We start from the raw sequence: 16,034 nt of genomic DNA, 5'->3' as shown, positions 1-16,034 counted from the left end.
TGACACCTCTGTCCATATCAGGAACTGTCCAGAGCAGGAGCAAATTCCCATAGAAAACCTATCCTGCTCTGGACAGTTCCTGACATGAACAGAGGTGTCAGCAGAGAGCACTGTGGTCAGACTGAAAAGAAAAGAACTTCCTGTGGAACATACAGCAGCTGATAAGTACTGGAGGGATTAAGATTTTTAAATGGTAGTAATTTACAAATCTGTTTAACTTTCTGGCACTTTATTTAAAAAAAAAATAAAAAAATAAAACATATTTTCCACTGGAGTACCCCTTTAACATAACAGACAGGATTACAGTGAGATATAACACCTATACATAAACAACACAAATTCACTCAACCACTACTACGTTATGGTCAAAGCTCCTCTCTTACCCCTCACAGGTTACAACATACTTTTGAATAAACATCAATAAGTCATCTTATGGCTATTTGATGGTCCATGTAGCAGTTGTAAAGCTTATATTCAAGGCAAAATGATTGCTTCTATAATCCTGTTCAAAAACGTAATAACAATCTACACAGAAAATAAAAACAGATAAGGAAAGAATGTGTATCAGTATCTGAAGATATTAACTTAGTATATCTTAGCTGACCCATCTATTTTGTTCTCCCACAGGATACACATTGTAACGCTTGGAGTAGTGGATCTTCTGTACCACTTGAGAAAGCCGTACCTGGGAGCGGAGTCTAAGGAGCCACTGGTTTTCACCAGAGCCCACCGCAAAGCGGGATGGACTTGCTGTGGCAGGCGAACTCCCAGGTCGCTACCCCTGGTACAAATAACCCACAGTCGCGGCAGAGGTGAGGCAGTGGCGGCAGAGGCGTGATACAATAAATAAGGAAATTCAGAGACAGGGACTGGCAGGTAGGTTAGGGCTGGTGGCAAGGTACGTGGTCAGGAAATGTAGAAAAACGGTACTGGTACACAGTATAGGCAGGACACTGCAAGGTACGCGTTCTCAATGGCTCCAAGAGACAAAGATCTGGCAGGGGTCAAGAGGAAGTGCAGACACTTTATAGGGTTAGCGCCTGACAAGGACAAATTACCGGTACACTGGCCCTTTAAATTTCAGAGAGCCGTCACACCTGCCCTAGGAAACGGGTATGCACACGCCGAGCAGTCAGAGGAAGCAGAGGAGCCAGGAGCGCGGTGAGGTAAGTAACCGTTGGAAAACTGAGTGCGACAGCAGCCGGACATGCTGGCCGCGGCACTGCCTGTCCCTGAAGCTGTACAGGGAAACGGGCTGTGAGTACGCCTGTGGCCAGCATTACCGGCCGAGGCGTGACTCATGACACACATTTAGGATAAGCAGCTTTAGTTCCTAAACTGTGTTTCATAAAAGAGCAGCCTTTGCCGTGGATTATCTAAATAAAAAATATCATTTGTTTCCGAATGTTGTTTTGAATGAAAATAATCTGAAATATGTGACCCCACCCTGAAATGATCTCAAAGTAATTAAAAAATACATAACAATAAAATGTCCAAATAACCTGAGGTTATGGTAAGTAACCGGCTTCCAGAGATCATATCATAATATGATCTAAAGTGATTACATTTTAGTCATAGAGCGGAGTTACATTGAGTTCAGGTTGTAAGGACTTAAATGAGTCCTTGTGCCTGCGCTTTCTTGAAATAGTTGTTCAGATCCAAAGTAGTATATTTTGTGGATTGTAATAAAAGCATATTTCTTGTAAAGAACTGATTTTTATATTTGATTTAACTGAATAGGTGAGATTGGCACATTATACCTAAACACACATTCAGCTTCTCAATTAGATCCCAGACCTACGCTTGTACATTCACGTGTATTGTGACCTTTGATGAAAGTCAAAATTCATACCAGATTAGACTGCTATTTCCATTCTATTTCCTCTTGTGTTTAACAAAGCCATCCAGTCACTCTGCTCATATGAAAAAAAAAAAAAACTAATATGAAAGGACTAGGACAGAGTTTTGGCAGCGACATGTTTGGCGAGCAAACTGGAAAAAGTATTGTTATTTTATGGAACACGCCCAACCTGGACATAATACATGAATTGCTGGCTGTTCCAGTCAGGTATATTATACAGAAATATGACTTTATTTCTAATCCTCTTGCCTTCTTATGGCAATTCTAGTTACAAATGGAATATTGTAGATTATGCACACAAAAAATAAAAAAATAAAATATGTATATATATATATATATATATATATATATATATATGTATCTGAAACTCGGAATAAAAAAAAATGATTTTGGAAGAGCCATATGAAGTTGATAGAAGCAATTGCTACTAGAAAATATAATATTCATGTAGTATTACAAAAGCCAGGCCAGTTTCATGTGCTGTTTAAAAAGAGGAACTTTAGTCTGTATAATTTTCCCCTTTCTTTTGTTGTTTACAATACATGGGTTGAATGGCATTTCTTTGTACAGTGACCCCCGACCTACGATGGCCCTGACATACGATAATTTCAACATGCGATGGCCTCTCAGAGGCCATCGCATGTTGAAGGCAGCACCAGCATACAATACTTTTGTATGTCGGGGCCATCGCATAAACGGCTATCCGGCAGTGCTGACTGCTTCAGCTACCACCGGATAGCCCTTTACGGTGCCCTGTGTGGTCCGCTGATGATCACTTACCTGTCCTCGGGGCTCCGGCGCGTCCTCTTCTGGATCCCCTCCATCATCTTTGGCGCTTTCCATAGTCATCATAACGTCACAGCACACGCCGTCCCGTCATCCAGTAGGAGCGGCATGCGTAGCGACGTGATGGTGGTGACGGAGAGCGAGGATGCCGGGGAAGCAGAGGCCTTGCCGGAGCGTCGGGGACACCCGGGGGACGCGGCGACAGCGATCGAAGGCGACATCCAGGGCAGCGGTGACGAGTGGTGACGGGTCCGGAGTGGTGGGGACAGGTGAGTACAACTTCCTCTAACAGTGGTCTTCAACCTGCGGACCTCCAGATGTTGCAAAACTACAACTCCCAGCATGCCCGGACAGCCGTTGGCTGTCCGGGCATGCTGGGTGTTGTAGTTTTGCAACATTTGGAGGTCCGCAGGTTGTAGACCACTGTCCTATACTTTACATTGCACGGATCCCTCGACATACGATGGTTTCAACAAACGATGGTCCGTTTGGAATGGATTACCATTGTATGTTGAGGGACCACTGTATTGTAAAGGTGGATCTCGGTAAGCATTGCTATGTATTTTGCTATGTATTTCTGGTTATTGATATAACAATTACTCATCAATGCTTGGCAGTAGAGCACATTATCTATCAGGAGACAAGGTGGGTTACAAATGTGTTTCAAGAGTACCGTATATACTCCAGTATAAGCCGAGTTTTTCAGCACGATTTTTCTTGCTGAAAACACCCCCCTTGCCTTATACTCGAGTGAACTCTCCGCCCTCAGTGGTCTTCAACCTGCGGACCTCCAGAGGTTTCAAAACTACAACTCCCAGCAAGCCCGGGAAGCCATCAGCTGTCCGGGGTTGCTGGGAGTTGTAGCTTTGAAACCTCTGGATGTCCGCAGGTTGAAGACCACTGCGGCCTTCGACATCATCCAGCCCCTCTCACCCCCTTTAGTTCTGTACTCACCTCCGCTCGGCGCTGGTCCGGTGCTGCAGGACTGTCCGGTGGGGAGGTCGTCCGGTGGGATAGTGGTTCTGGGCTGCCATCTTCACCGGGGGGCCTCTTCTCCGCGCTTCGGGCCCGGCCCCGGAATAGTCACGTTTCCTTGACGACGACGCAGAGGTACGTTCATTACCAACGTCCCTCTGCGTCATCGTCAAGGCAACGCCTCTATTCCAGGCCCGAAGTGTGGAGAAGAGGCCCCCCGGTGAAGATGGCAGCCCAGAACCACTATCCCACCGGACGACCTCCCCACCGGACAGTCCTGCAGCACCGGACCAGCGCCATGCGGAGGTGAGTACAGAACTAAAGGGGGTGAGAGGGGGCTGGATGATGTCGAAGGTCGCAGTGGTCTTCAACCTGCAGACCTCCAGAGGTTTCAAAACTACAACTCCCAGCAAGCCCGGACAGCCGATGGCTGCCCGGGCTTGCTGGAAGTTGTAGTTTTGAAACCTTTGGAGGTCCGCAGGTTGAAGACCACTAAGGGCGGAGAGTTCACAAGGGGATGATGACAAGGGGATGATGACAAGGGGATGATGAAGGGGGGGTGTGGGATGATGACAAGGGGATGATGACAAGGGGAAGATGACAAGGGGGGTTGTGGTATGATGACAAGGGGATGATGAAGGGGGGTGGGGATGATGACAAGGGGATGATGAAGGGGGATGGGGATGATGACAAGGGGATGATGAAGGGAGGTGGGGATGATGAAGGGGGGTGGGGATGATGACAAGGAGATGATGAAGGGGGGTGGGGATGATGACAAGGGGATGATGACAAGGGGGTGTGTGGGATGATGACAAGGGGATGATGACAATTGGATGATGAAGGGGGGGTGGGATAATGACAAGGGGATGATGACATGGGGATGATGAAGGGGGGGTGTGGGATGATGACAGGCGGTGATGATGAAGGGGGGATGATGACAGGCGGTGATGATGAAGGGGGGATGATGACAGGGTGATGATGATGAGGGTGTTAATGACGGGGGTCTGGATGATGACAGGGGGGGGGATGATGTATTTCCCACCCTAGGCTTATACACGAGTCAATAACTTTTCCTGGGATTTTGGGGTGAAATTAGGGGCCTCGGCTTATATTCGGGTCGGCTTATACTCGAGTATATACGGTAAATCCATAAAATCAGTATTGCATGACATTTACTGCAATCTTCAAGAGACCATATACGTATATGGATGGGACAAAGACACGTAAAACAAAATTTATACAAAGACATTATTGAAATTTTAAGATACCCTCTGTTTCCTGCATTGGCTTTCACAGTAATCTAAGCCAGCTAGCACTGAGTTCATAATAAATGTCCCCTATAGCCATTTAGGGTGCCTATACCATGTTAGACAGGGGTGTCAGGCAGTTTTCTTTATTGAAATAAACATACACATATAGCCAATCTTATTTAGGAGTGATACATAGGGGGGTTATTATATTGCCACATGGCTGGTTAATATGCAGTCTACAGGTAGACTCCTCCTCTGTCCTCACTACTCGCCCAGATATGTGTCAGATTGCTGCAAAACTGGCTATGCTTTTTTGTTTTGATAGAATAGGGTATAAAATTGCTTTCCCCACTGCCATATGAAAATGCTCTCAGAGAGTGGTTTTGGGTAGTGTACCTCTTGACTGTTAGACATACCACTATAATGCATCTAAAGACATTTCACAGACTTTGAGAGGGGTGCATCATTAGAGAGAAGCAAAATGGTCATTTTGATTGCCTATCTAGGCCATTCTGAACAATTAGGAGATGTTGGGAGGAGTAGATATGTAAGGGCATGCACACAGTAAGCAGGCGCCGGACGGCCTAAACAGACCACCAGTTGAGATGATTGTTTGATCTACAAACAAGCACAAAAAGTTCCCACAGTTTCAATATCCACTAACCAGACACAGGTAGCACCTTTATTACACACTTTGCTAGTACTGGTTTAGACCACCTTTTGCCTTTGAAATACTTATAGAATACTTTTTAAGATGCTTGAAATATTCTTTAGAGATTTGGGTCCAAATGGTCATGATGGCATCATGCAGATGCTGCAGTTTTATCGGCTGCACAACCATGATGCTTTCTCCCGTTCTATCACATCCTTAAGGTGGTCTATTGGATTGAGATCTGGTGACTGCAGGGGCCAATAGAGTACAGTGAACTTATTGTCACGTTTAGTTCGAGATACCAGTTTGAAATAATGTGAGTTTTGTGACATGGTGCATTATCTTGCTGGAGGAAGCCATCAGAAGGTAGATACATACTTTTTGGTCATAAGACATAGACATGGTCAGCAACAATACTCAGGTAGGCTATCATGTTTAAACTATGCTCAATTGGTACTAAGGGACTCGAGGTGTGCCAAGAATATGTCCACCATTATACAACCAACCTTAACTATTTATACAAGGCATAAATGCATGCATATGGCAAATTCTGACCCTGCCACCTGGAAACACTCTTCTATTGTCCTATTTTGGTGAGCCCGTGTAAGTTTTAGCCTCCGTTTCCTGTTCTTAACTGACAGCAGTAGCAACTGGTTTGGCCTTTTGGTCCTGTAGCCAATCTTCTTCAAGTGTCAATGTGTTGTACATTTAGAGATGGTATTCTACATATGTTTGTAACAAGTGGTTATTTGAGTTATTATTGCCTTACTGGAAATTTTCGGATCATTCACTGTAAACCCTAGAGCTGGTTGTACATGAAAATGAAAAACTCAGACCTGCCCCTCTGGGGCCAACAACCATAACACATTCAATGACACTTAAATCTGCTTTCTTCACCATTTTAATATTTGGTTTCAACTTCACAAAGTTGACTACATGCCTAAATTCATCAAGTTGATGCCATACGATTGGCTGAATTGTGTTCTAAACAAAGCAATTGATGTGAAAATAAAGGCTTCTTAACCATATTATACAGATAACATGTATAGACAAAGACAGAAAGGGAAGATGTGGGGGGGGGGGGGGAGATGCAGAAAATCTAATTTAACCTTGAGCAAAAATCATTCAGTACTAAAAGAGGATATAAATGTCAGGATGCAAAAGTAATGGAACCATGGGAAGATGTAGGCCCACCATCCAGCCAAGTATGGAAGTGAGGTAAGCAATTTGAGAAATAAAATTTGAACTGTGATAGGTTGATGTGGGCAGATACAGTTTTTGCCTCAGTTTGGATAAATATGCCCTAATATTGTGTCTCAATCTAGAGCACTCTTTCTCTGTTCCAGTATACGGAAGCCTGTTAAAAGGGTACTAGACAGAAGCAAAGGCAGACTTTGCAATAGATAAAACAATTTAGGAAGAGTCCCCCCAAGTTTATGGCATTCATTTGCCAAACCAGGAACAGCTACATTTTTTCAGATCCCCCTTTCATGTGCCAAGCAAGGGCTGGAAGTGCTTGATTTATTTTTTAAGACAATGACATCATGTGCTCAATATGTGTCTCTTTTAAAAATTCATTAAGTGGAAATAACAGTATTTCCATACAAATCGTGATGTGAAAATAAACCTCAGGCACTCATAAATTGTAGACTAGATAGAATTGTTGCTTACACAAGGATATTATTTATTTTCCTATCAAGTATCAGTACACGGCTTCCTTTTTTCCCCTTACTATTGTAATTGAAGTTTCCCTACAGTGCTTTTGTCCATGTGAATTGTTTTACTCAATGCCTCCAAGCTAAACATCCTCCATTCACACTATGGAAATGTCTACTAGTCTTTAGAGTGTCTTTAATAAGGATTTTTAAATTAATACATACACGAATGAAAGGACTGGACACATTTGGTGAACATTTTCTACTATTATCCGTGAGCTTGAAAGTAACGGCGGCACAAAAGACTGCGAGATCTGTTTAACCACTAGATGAATTCCCCACATATCACATTTAATTGACATGGGACTGCAGACACACTTCAGAATCAGCGCCGTATCGATTTGTTAATGTCTGGGCAGATACTGTGTCCTTTAGGTAAAATGCAATGGATTTCACCAGACTGACAACCCCATGAAGTAATGTGGAAAAATAATAAATGAAGACAATAAACAATTACAATCATTACCAATATTGTCACATATTATTTAATTTGATCATAACAATGCAAATCATTTCCTTTAGAATGCCAGTATGCGAGCTCTATGAAGCACATGCACTCCGATTACTCTACAGTAATAAAGAATATGTAACTTTTGTGTCACAATCTGTGTTACTACTTAACAGCTGTCAGTTTTCACACAGCCATTTTCCTGCATAGTTGACAGCGGCACAGCAGAGGATAATGGAAATGCCTGTAGCACTCACAGGATTTCTCGAGAATCTCTTTGGGAGTCTTCCCTTTTGTAGATTAGTCAAGGTGAAGAGCCATTTTGATTATACCTTAATTGTGCCCCTACCTTCTTTTGTATCTTGATGTTCTCCTAGAAAAGGACTAAACAAACAGTTTTCATCAAATAAAATTGCATCTGAATACATCAGCATGGCTACCAATCATTGCTTTTCACAAGGGATGTATAACTTCAAAGAAGACATGCATTGTAAACAGCACTCACAGTATACACAAAGAAGACCATTTAAAACACTTAAAATGATAGTATTAAAGCAACATAGCTGCAGAAAAGGCTTAAGGCTTATTAATGTAGGTATACATTATTTAAAGGATGGGTTATTTAAAAAAATAAAATAAAATAAAGCTACCCTGTGCAACTCAGGCTTTGTGCATGAGGCTATATGGCAGCTAATTCATTCCATTGGGACTTAGTGTGCTTTTCAACAATGTCCCATCAGTTGGCATATTCTATTCTACTCTAGAATCAAGCATGTCACTTTTTTTTGTGTTAGATTCATACAGTATAAAAAAAAAATCCATTGGACTGTTTTTCCCTGCTAAGCAGCACCCCAGCCATGGAATGCTGCATTAGGCTATGTTCACATGGAAATTCTGCTTGGATATTTTGTTGCAGCAGAGTCCTACTGTTTTCATTGGGATTCTGTTGCACTGTGCACACAGCAGAATTTGTGCAGCGGAAATATCTGCCCCAGAAATCCACATGTGAGTTCTTTCAGTGGAATCCACTCGGAAATGCATTGCTGTCTATGGAGATGACACATTTCCGAACAGTCCCAGCGCCAGCATGTTCAGCATTATTTTGATTTGTGAAATGTCTGCCCGAGTTTTCCAGGCAAACATTCTAGAAAGGTTCTGCCGTGTTAACATAGTCTAAGGGTGCATTCACACCACAATTGTTCAATACGGTGGTGACCGGATCCGTCTGGGAGATGTGAAAATGGTATATACCACGGTTTTCAGTCCGGTCACAAAACCAGATATGGGGCAAAAATTAGCCAACCAGAGTCACTATCTGACTCCGGTCGGCTCATTCAAATGAATGAGATGCCAGCCAGGTACGGCTAGGATATGGGATTGCCCGGTTTCACATTTCCAAGCCGGATCGGGTCACCATAATGAACGCACCCTGGTTTGAACGCACCCTGAAAGGGAAACATCAGACTGGGACAGATGCAACACTAAATCAGCTCTGTGGCCCAATTCATTCTCCGAATCTGTTAGGTTGTGGGATATAGTCATGGCATATCCTAGCAGCATGACAACATATATTTTAAGCTGGGGATAGTCCATTAACCAGTCTGTGGACACATAGGTGTATGGCCCCATCCCTGCTATTTCCCTAACCTCTTTGAGTACGCTAAGCAAATTTCCATAGGACAATCTAACAGATGTTACCAAAAATCATCACATGCCAAACAGATATTTATGTTATAACTTATTTCTAGTTAAAGGGGTGCTCCAGTGGAAAACTTTTTTTTTTTTGTTAATCAACTGGTACCAGAAAGTTAAACAGATTTGTAAATTACTTCTATTAAAAAATCTCATTCCTTCCAGTACTTATTAGCTGCTGAATACTACAGAGGAAATTCTTTTCTTTTTGGAACACAGAGCTCTCTGCTGAATCACAAGGACGGTGCTCTCTGCTGACATCTCAGTCCATTTTAGGAACTGTCCAGAGTAGCAAAAAATCCGCATAGCAAACATATGCTGCTCTGGACAGTTCCTAAAATGAACAGAGATGTCAGCAGAGAGCACTGTGCTCGTGAAGTCAGCAGAGAGCACTGTGTTCCAAAAAGAAAATAACTTCCTCTGTAGTATTCAGCAGCTAATAAGTACTGGAAGGATTATGATTTTTTCATAGAAGTGATTTACAAATCTGTTCAACTTTCTGGCACCAGTTGATTTAAAGAAAAAAAAGTTTTCCACCGGAGTACCCCTTTAACACTGGAAAACTGTGTATACTGCATCTGTTTCAGCAGGAGAGTGCAGTGTTTGCAGGTTCAAGATCCTGCTTCAGTTTGTTGGCCCAAAGGCCATGGAGCTCGGTTTTTATCGATTACCAACTATGTCCACTTTGTCATTCATAATCTATAAGATGGCGTCTGGGTCGTACCTGTACTTCAGACTATGCACATTGCACAGAGCAGAACACTTTACCCTAAACCTTAGATTTAGCTTTCGTAGACACTGATATGCACCATACAGGATGTACATCAGTAATACGTGTATTGGTTTAGAAAGATTGGAGCATTATTTTTAAAACACATTTGTTGTATGCTTCCACATATCTTGTAATTTGAGAGCTCATAGTGTTTGTAGCATATGGTATGCAGTTATTCATCTTAGTAATCACCCATTGCCTGTATTTGTGACTTATCCGATTGTATTTATGTTATATATTTTTCTTCATGACAGTGATTCTTTTTCGGTTCACGACTCCCTTAAATGGGTATTGTCACCAACCTTTTTTTTTGATATGTTGTAGTACTTAAGTACTACAACATATCTCTAATATAGATTCATCATTTTTTTTATTTTATTAAAATAGCGTATTTTATATTTGAAAACCGTCCACTAGGGGTCTCCCTCCTAGTTGCCGGCTGCAGCCTGCCGTGACGTCACCACTGAATTAGGACCAATGCCGGCCGAGCAATCGGTCCTAATTCAGTCAGCCTGCGCTCGCTCCCTGCCTGTCAATCAGACAGGCGGGAGCGAGCTCTGTGAATGCCGGGGCTGCAATCATTGGCTGCTTGGCCTCGCAGCTGCCTCATTGGCTGCCTCCCCCCGGTATGTACATGCTCCAGGACTGTACATGTCCGGTACGGGTAAGTGATGTCTTATTTTACTTACCTGTACTTTGTTTCGGTCCCGGGTCTCAGCAGTGAGCACGGCAGGTGAGCGATGCTCCTATACTCCTCCTCCCTGGATAACACTACACTGCTAAACAGGGAGGAGAAGACCCTGGAGCAGCCTGCCATGCTATTGGCCACTCATCTATGCGCGCTCCCTACAGGAGCGCAGCATAGATGAGGTGAGGGCGGAAGTAGGCGTCCAGCAGGCGTCAGTGACGTCGTGCCTCCTGGGGAAGTCGGCTTCCGGCAGGCAGCAGAAGATCAACTCTTTATAAGGTAGAAAAACAATGTTAAAAGGCAGGGAGGGGGTTAGGGATAGTTTAACAATAGGTAGGGACAGAAAAAAAAAATACAGATGGTGGGAGCTACTCTTTAACATTCCGAATTTACAAGAGTGGCTCCCTACTGACACATATCGCACTGGCATAGTATAAAAGGGATGTTAGTAGTAGTATGACACATATAGCACTGGTATAGTATAATGGGGATAGTAGTATGACACACATAGGGGGAGATTTATCATTGCTTTCCTGCCTTTTTTTTTTGCTGTAATTTGGTGCATAATGTTTGCGCAGTTATTATTTGTGCAAAAATTTAGCGCAATTTCAAGATAGAAAACTTCGGAAAAAGTGACTGTGAAATGCAGTGCTTCATTCTTGACTATGCAGTAGATGAGATTTATCAACTGTGTCTTTTTTAAAAAAGAACTAAAATAATTTGCAAATGTTCAAATTAATGTTAATTCATACCACCTTAGAAAAGTGACACCCTAAAGGAAGTTCTCAGGTGATTTTTTTTATTTGTGCAAAATTTGTCAAAGTCTATGTGCCGTTTTGATAAATTTGGTGCAAGTTAACCATAAACACAGCAAAAAAAAAAAAAGAAAAAAAAAGGACTGTGAATTGGCTGCACACAGACACATATTGATAAATCTCCCCCATAGTACTAGTATGGTATAATGAGGTTAGTAGTAGTATGACACACACAGCACAGCTATAGTATAATGGGGTTAGTAGTAGTGTCACGATCTCACCCTAACGGTCCAGCCAAGACGCTAGAGAGAGTGTGATGGTGCAAGGGTTAAGGCAACCAGACCTCTGGGTATCCACTTCTAGTCCCAGCAAGTCACCAAATTAACCCTTAGTTAAACGTGTTTTACCAGAGCCTCCTTCAGAAAGGTGAGCTCCTATATTTAGAGATCAAAGACCAGAGCTGATTAATTAAACATTTAATCTGAAAAGATATCACAGTGCTGACTATATAAAAATACAGAAACAAATGACATACAGTTACAAAAATATATAAAAGAGTTTAGCAAGGCAAGTTCAGAAAACAAAAGATGAAGTTATTACAGCATGATGATATAGCAGTCCATGAGTGAGTGAGTTCCAGCTGTTCTTAGGATGGTCTTTTCAGCTTGTTGCACAGCATTGAACAACCAACTCTGAGTCTAGCATTGTTTTAAATATCATATCTGCTTTCCCACCAGGGGGTCTTCTCTCTTCCTGACCCCTTATCTCTTTGATTATATGATGAGACCAGAGTGCATGACTTCAAAGGAGATACAAACAAACAGCCAGACCCCCAATAAAATGCAATACACAAAACACAGTCTGAATTACCCCTCACCCATGTCTTAGTTTATACACAGATATAACTTATAATACACATATAGGATTTTAATAATCAGGCCTTGGGCCTGACAAGTAGTATGGATTATGCTACCTCCTTGACCTGATGCATCCCGATATATGTGATTTGCACATATATATATATATATATATATATATATATATATATATATATATATATATATATATGGGGAGATTTATTAAAACCGGTACAGAGGAAAAGTTGACCATAGCAACCAATAAGTTTACTTTTTTGGTCTTTAAAAAGGCCTATGAAAAATGAAAGACGCAATCTCATTGGTTGCTATGGTCAACTGGTAAATTTTTCTCTGCATAAGGTTTGATAAATCTCCCCCCCTGTCTCTAACACCCCAATTCTTGGTTTATTTTTGGAGGAGAACATCTTTATAGCATTATTATGGGTTAAGGGGGTTTCTACAGACTATAGAACTTGCAAAAGCTTTAGATCTTTGGCTTCTTGTTCCAATAGCGGACAATCACTCTTTTTCAGTCCTTCTTGCACAAAAGTCACTATTCTAACATAGTAGGGGGATGAGAAAAAACAAGAGAAACAGCACTCTGATAGTGCCGTAGGTTTAAATATGTGGATAGCGTAATTGAGAAATGCCGCTTACCTTGCAGGGTTGTGCTGTCGGCAGGCACAACTCTGTTTAGTGCTTTGAAAAGTAGCGGCACGGTCCGGGAGCCGCCGGTCATCGGTACCGCAGGCAGCAGTCGAGAACATAGCAGGCGGTGGTGCGGGAGTCCCTGGCGGGGTTGTCCCAAAGGTCCGACTTGCGGGAGCTTCCACTACTATTCTAACACAGCAACATGGAGGGTGGTCCCTGCTCAGTATAGAAATGTTGCCTTTCTCTCTTTAAGAGCAGGGCCACAAGTAAGTGTTGTTTAAAGGGATTATTAAGTGTAAATAGGACGTGTTTGTGCCAGTATCATGCCATACCGGCTGGTCTTCAGCTGATTCTGATTCAAAGCTGACAGCGGCATCTAAAGAACACTGTAAGCACTCCCTGGTGGTCCAATGGGGTGGATCGAACACCCCCCCCCCCCCCGCCCGCACCGCAGTGCTATCGCGGGCGGGAGATCCATTGTGGAGGTAGCCTCAGGTCTTAACTGTGCTTCCTTGCTGGTCCCGGCTCTCGCATTGATAAAGCCTGGCAGGACCAGGCTTTATCAATGGAGCACAGATCACACAGATCAATGTGGTTTTATAGAACCACATTGATCTGTATGAGGAATTTAAAAGTTTAATAAAAGTTCAAAATAACTTCTTCAAGCACTCCAGCTTGAAGAAGTTCAAGACCACGCAAAACAACTTGTCCTTGAGTGCCCCTGCCTCCTCCGCTGAATGCCTGCAGGAGTCTGAATAAAGAGTGGATGGTGAGTGCAGTCTTCTTTTGATTTCTTCATTAGTACTGCATATTTCTTGTGACTTGCACCGCCTATACCCACATACTTCCCAAGATCAAAGCGACATCCCTCCTATCCTTTCTACCTTCCCTAGTCCTGCATGTGCCGGATTCCACTCCTTATCAGTCCATAATAAAAAATAAACATATGTGGTATCACCACATGCGTAAATGTCTGAACTATACAAATATAACGTAAATTAAGCCGCTCGGTCAATGGCGTATAAGTAAAAAAAAAATACCAAAGTCCAAAATTGCTTATTTTTGGTCACTTTGTATATTCTAAAAATTTTTTTTATTAAAACCAATCAAAAAGTCCCATCAAAACAAATATGGTACCAATAAAAACTTGGGATCATGATGCAAAAAATTAGCCCCATACCACCCCATATACGGAAAAATTTTAAGTTATAGGGGTCAATTTTAAACAATTTTGGTGCATTAAGTTACTTTTTTTTTAAGTAGTATAATAAAGAAAAACCTATATAAATTTGGTATCATTGGACCGTATGGACCTACAGAATAAATTTATGGTGTCATTTTACCGAAAAGTGCACTGCATAGAATCAGAAGCACCCCAAAATTACAATATGGTGTTTTTTTTTCCAATTTTGCCCCACAAATATATTTTTTTATGGGTTCTCCATAAATTTTTGGGTAAAATGATTGATGTCATTACAAAGTACAATTGGTAGCACAAAAAATAAGCCCTCATATGAGTCTGTAGGGGCAAAATTGAAAGTGTTATGTTTTTTAGAAGGTGATGAGGAAAAAGCGCAAGTGCAAAAAACGGAAAAGCCTGTGGTCCTTTAGGGGTTAAGCTATGTACCCAGGCTTGGTAATAAAATAAAAAAAAGCTTATTCATATCTCCTTTGCTCCCCTTCAGGCTTTGGTTTTAGGTGGTCCATCAGTGGCCGATGACACTTCATTTCTTGGAGCTGCAGATCGTAGCATCTGCAGTTGATGTACAGTAGTTCACAGTGAAGCTTCACCAATCACTGACTGAAGTAGGACACCAATACCATAGCCTGGCGGGGAGCAAGGGAGGTATGTATAAGCTTTTTTATGTTATCACCAAGCCTGAGCACATAGCTTAATTTTTTTATCATAGGATAACTCCTTTAAGGGTAGGGTCGTACGTGCAGTATTTTGCTGCGTATTTGACTTCAATAGGTAGGATAATACGCAGCAAAATACGGCACATGTGACTCTACCCTAAGGGTGCATTTAGAGTTGTTCACATTAAAATCTGCAACTTTAAATCCTGCAAATCACATATGCAGAAGAATACTGTACTTGTCAATACACCATTAGGATAGGGTCACACGTGCGGTACTTTGCAGCGTATTTGCTGTTGCATATTTTTCTACCCATTGACTTCAATGGGAAGGAAAATACACAGCAGCAAATGTGCAACATAATACGGCACATGTGACCCTACCCTAAGGGTATGTTGGATCTGCTCACAAACTGGGTGGCCACAAAAGACCTGAGTTGAAAAGCTTCCATAACAATTTACCATTGCCTCAGTTCAAAACACTTATTGCATTTGTGCTATCCTGCATAAGATAATATTTAATATTCCCACAGTCAGTCCAGCATGTAGAGTGTTATAGCAGTTTAGTGGTTTGTTAAAATCTTAGCATATTGTCCTGGTCATTGTGTGACCATTTACATAATTCACATGATCATAACCATGTTGTTTAGTTGGAGGACATGGGAAGAAAGCCAGTAGGTGACTTGCTTATAGAAGTATGACTTCAATTCTCCATTCTTTCGGCTTCCCTCTCCTAGGCTCAGGAGCGGCAGCATGGCATAGCTGTACTTAACAGTTTATGTGTGATAAGGTCAGGTGGGAAGAGCAGCAAAAGTCATGAGGTCAAATCCCATTGTTATAAATTTTTATTTGGCAGTACATTGTGCTGTTGGCACAGATGGAAAATACATGAAAGACTGAATGAAATGCTAAATCATTAAAATCCTTAAAATGATTTGTCTGCCAGTGTATGTCACATACACAAGAGAACATCTGGAAATCTGCCAACAAAGCATGTCTAAACTACTGATTAGGTAGGGGCTTTTAAATCTAATGAAGAACTAAAATAATACATTAACTTTTTTGGGGGAAGGGGT

At 41.9% G+C, this 16,034-nt stretch overlaps 1 long non-coding RNA gene across 1 annotated transcript in view; it reads left to right on the top strand.

Moving 5' to 3' along the window:
* Positions 1-14,889, top strand: part of LOC130360768 (uncharacterized) — a 78,602-nt gene extending 63,713 nt beyond the window's left edge. Inside the window, exon 3 of the long non-coding RNA XR_008890787.1 lies at positions 14,788-14,889. This is a non-coding gene — a long non-coding RNA (uncharacterized LOC130360768). The remainder of the gene's footprint in view (positions 1-14,787) is intronic.
* The last annotated feature ends 1,145 nt before the right edge of the window (positions 14,890-16,034 follow it).

This window comes from Hyla sarda, chromosome 3, assembly GCF_029499605.1.
Source record: "Hyla sarda isolate aHylSar1 chromosome 3, aHylSar1.hap1, whole genome shotgun sequence".
Taxonomy (NCBI): Eukaryota; Metazoa; Chordata; class Amphibia; order Anura; family Hylidae; genus Hyla; species Hyla sarda.
The sequence above is the reverse complement of the archived record's forward strand: the minus strand, read 5'-3'. Positions and strand labels throughout refer to the sequence as shown.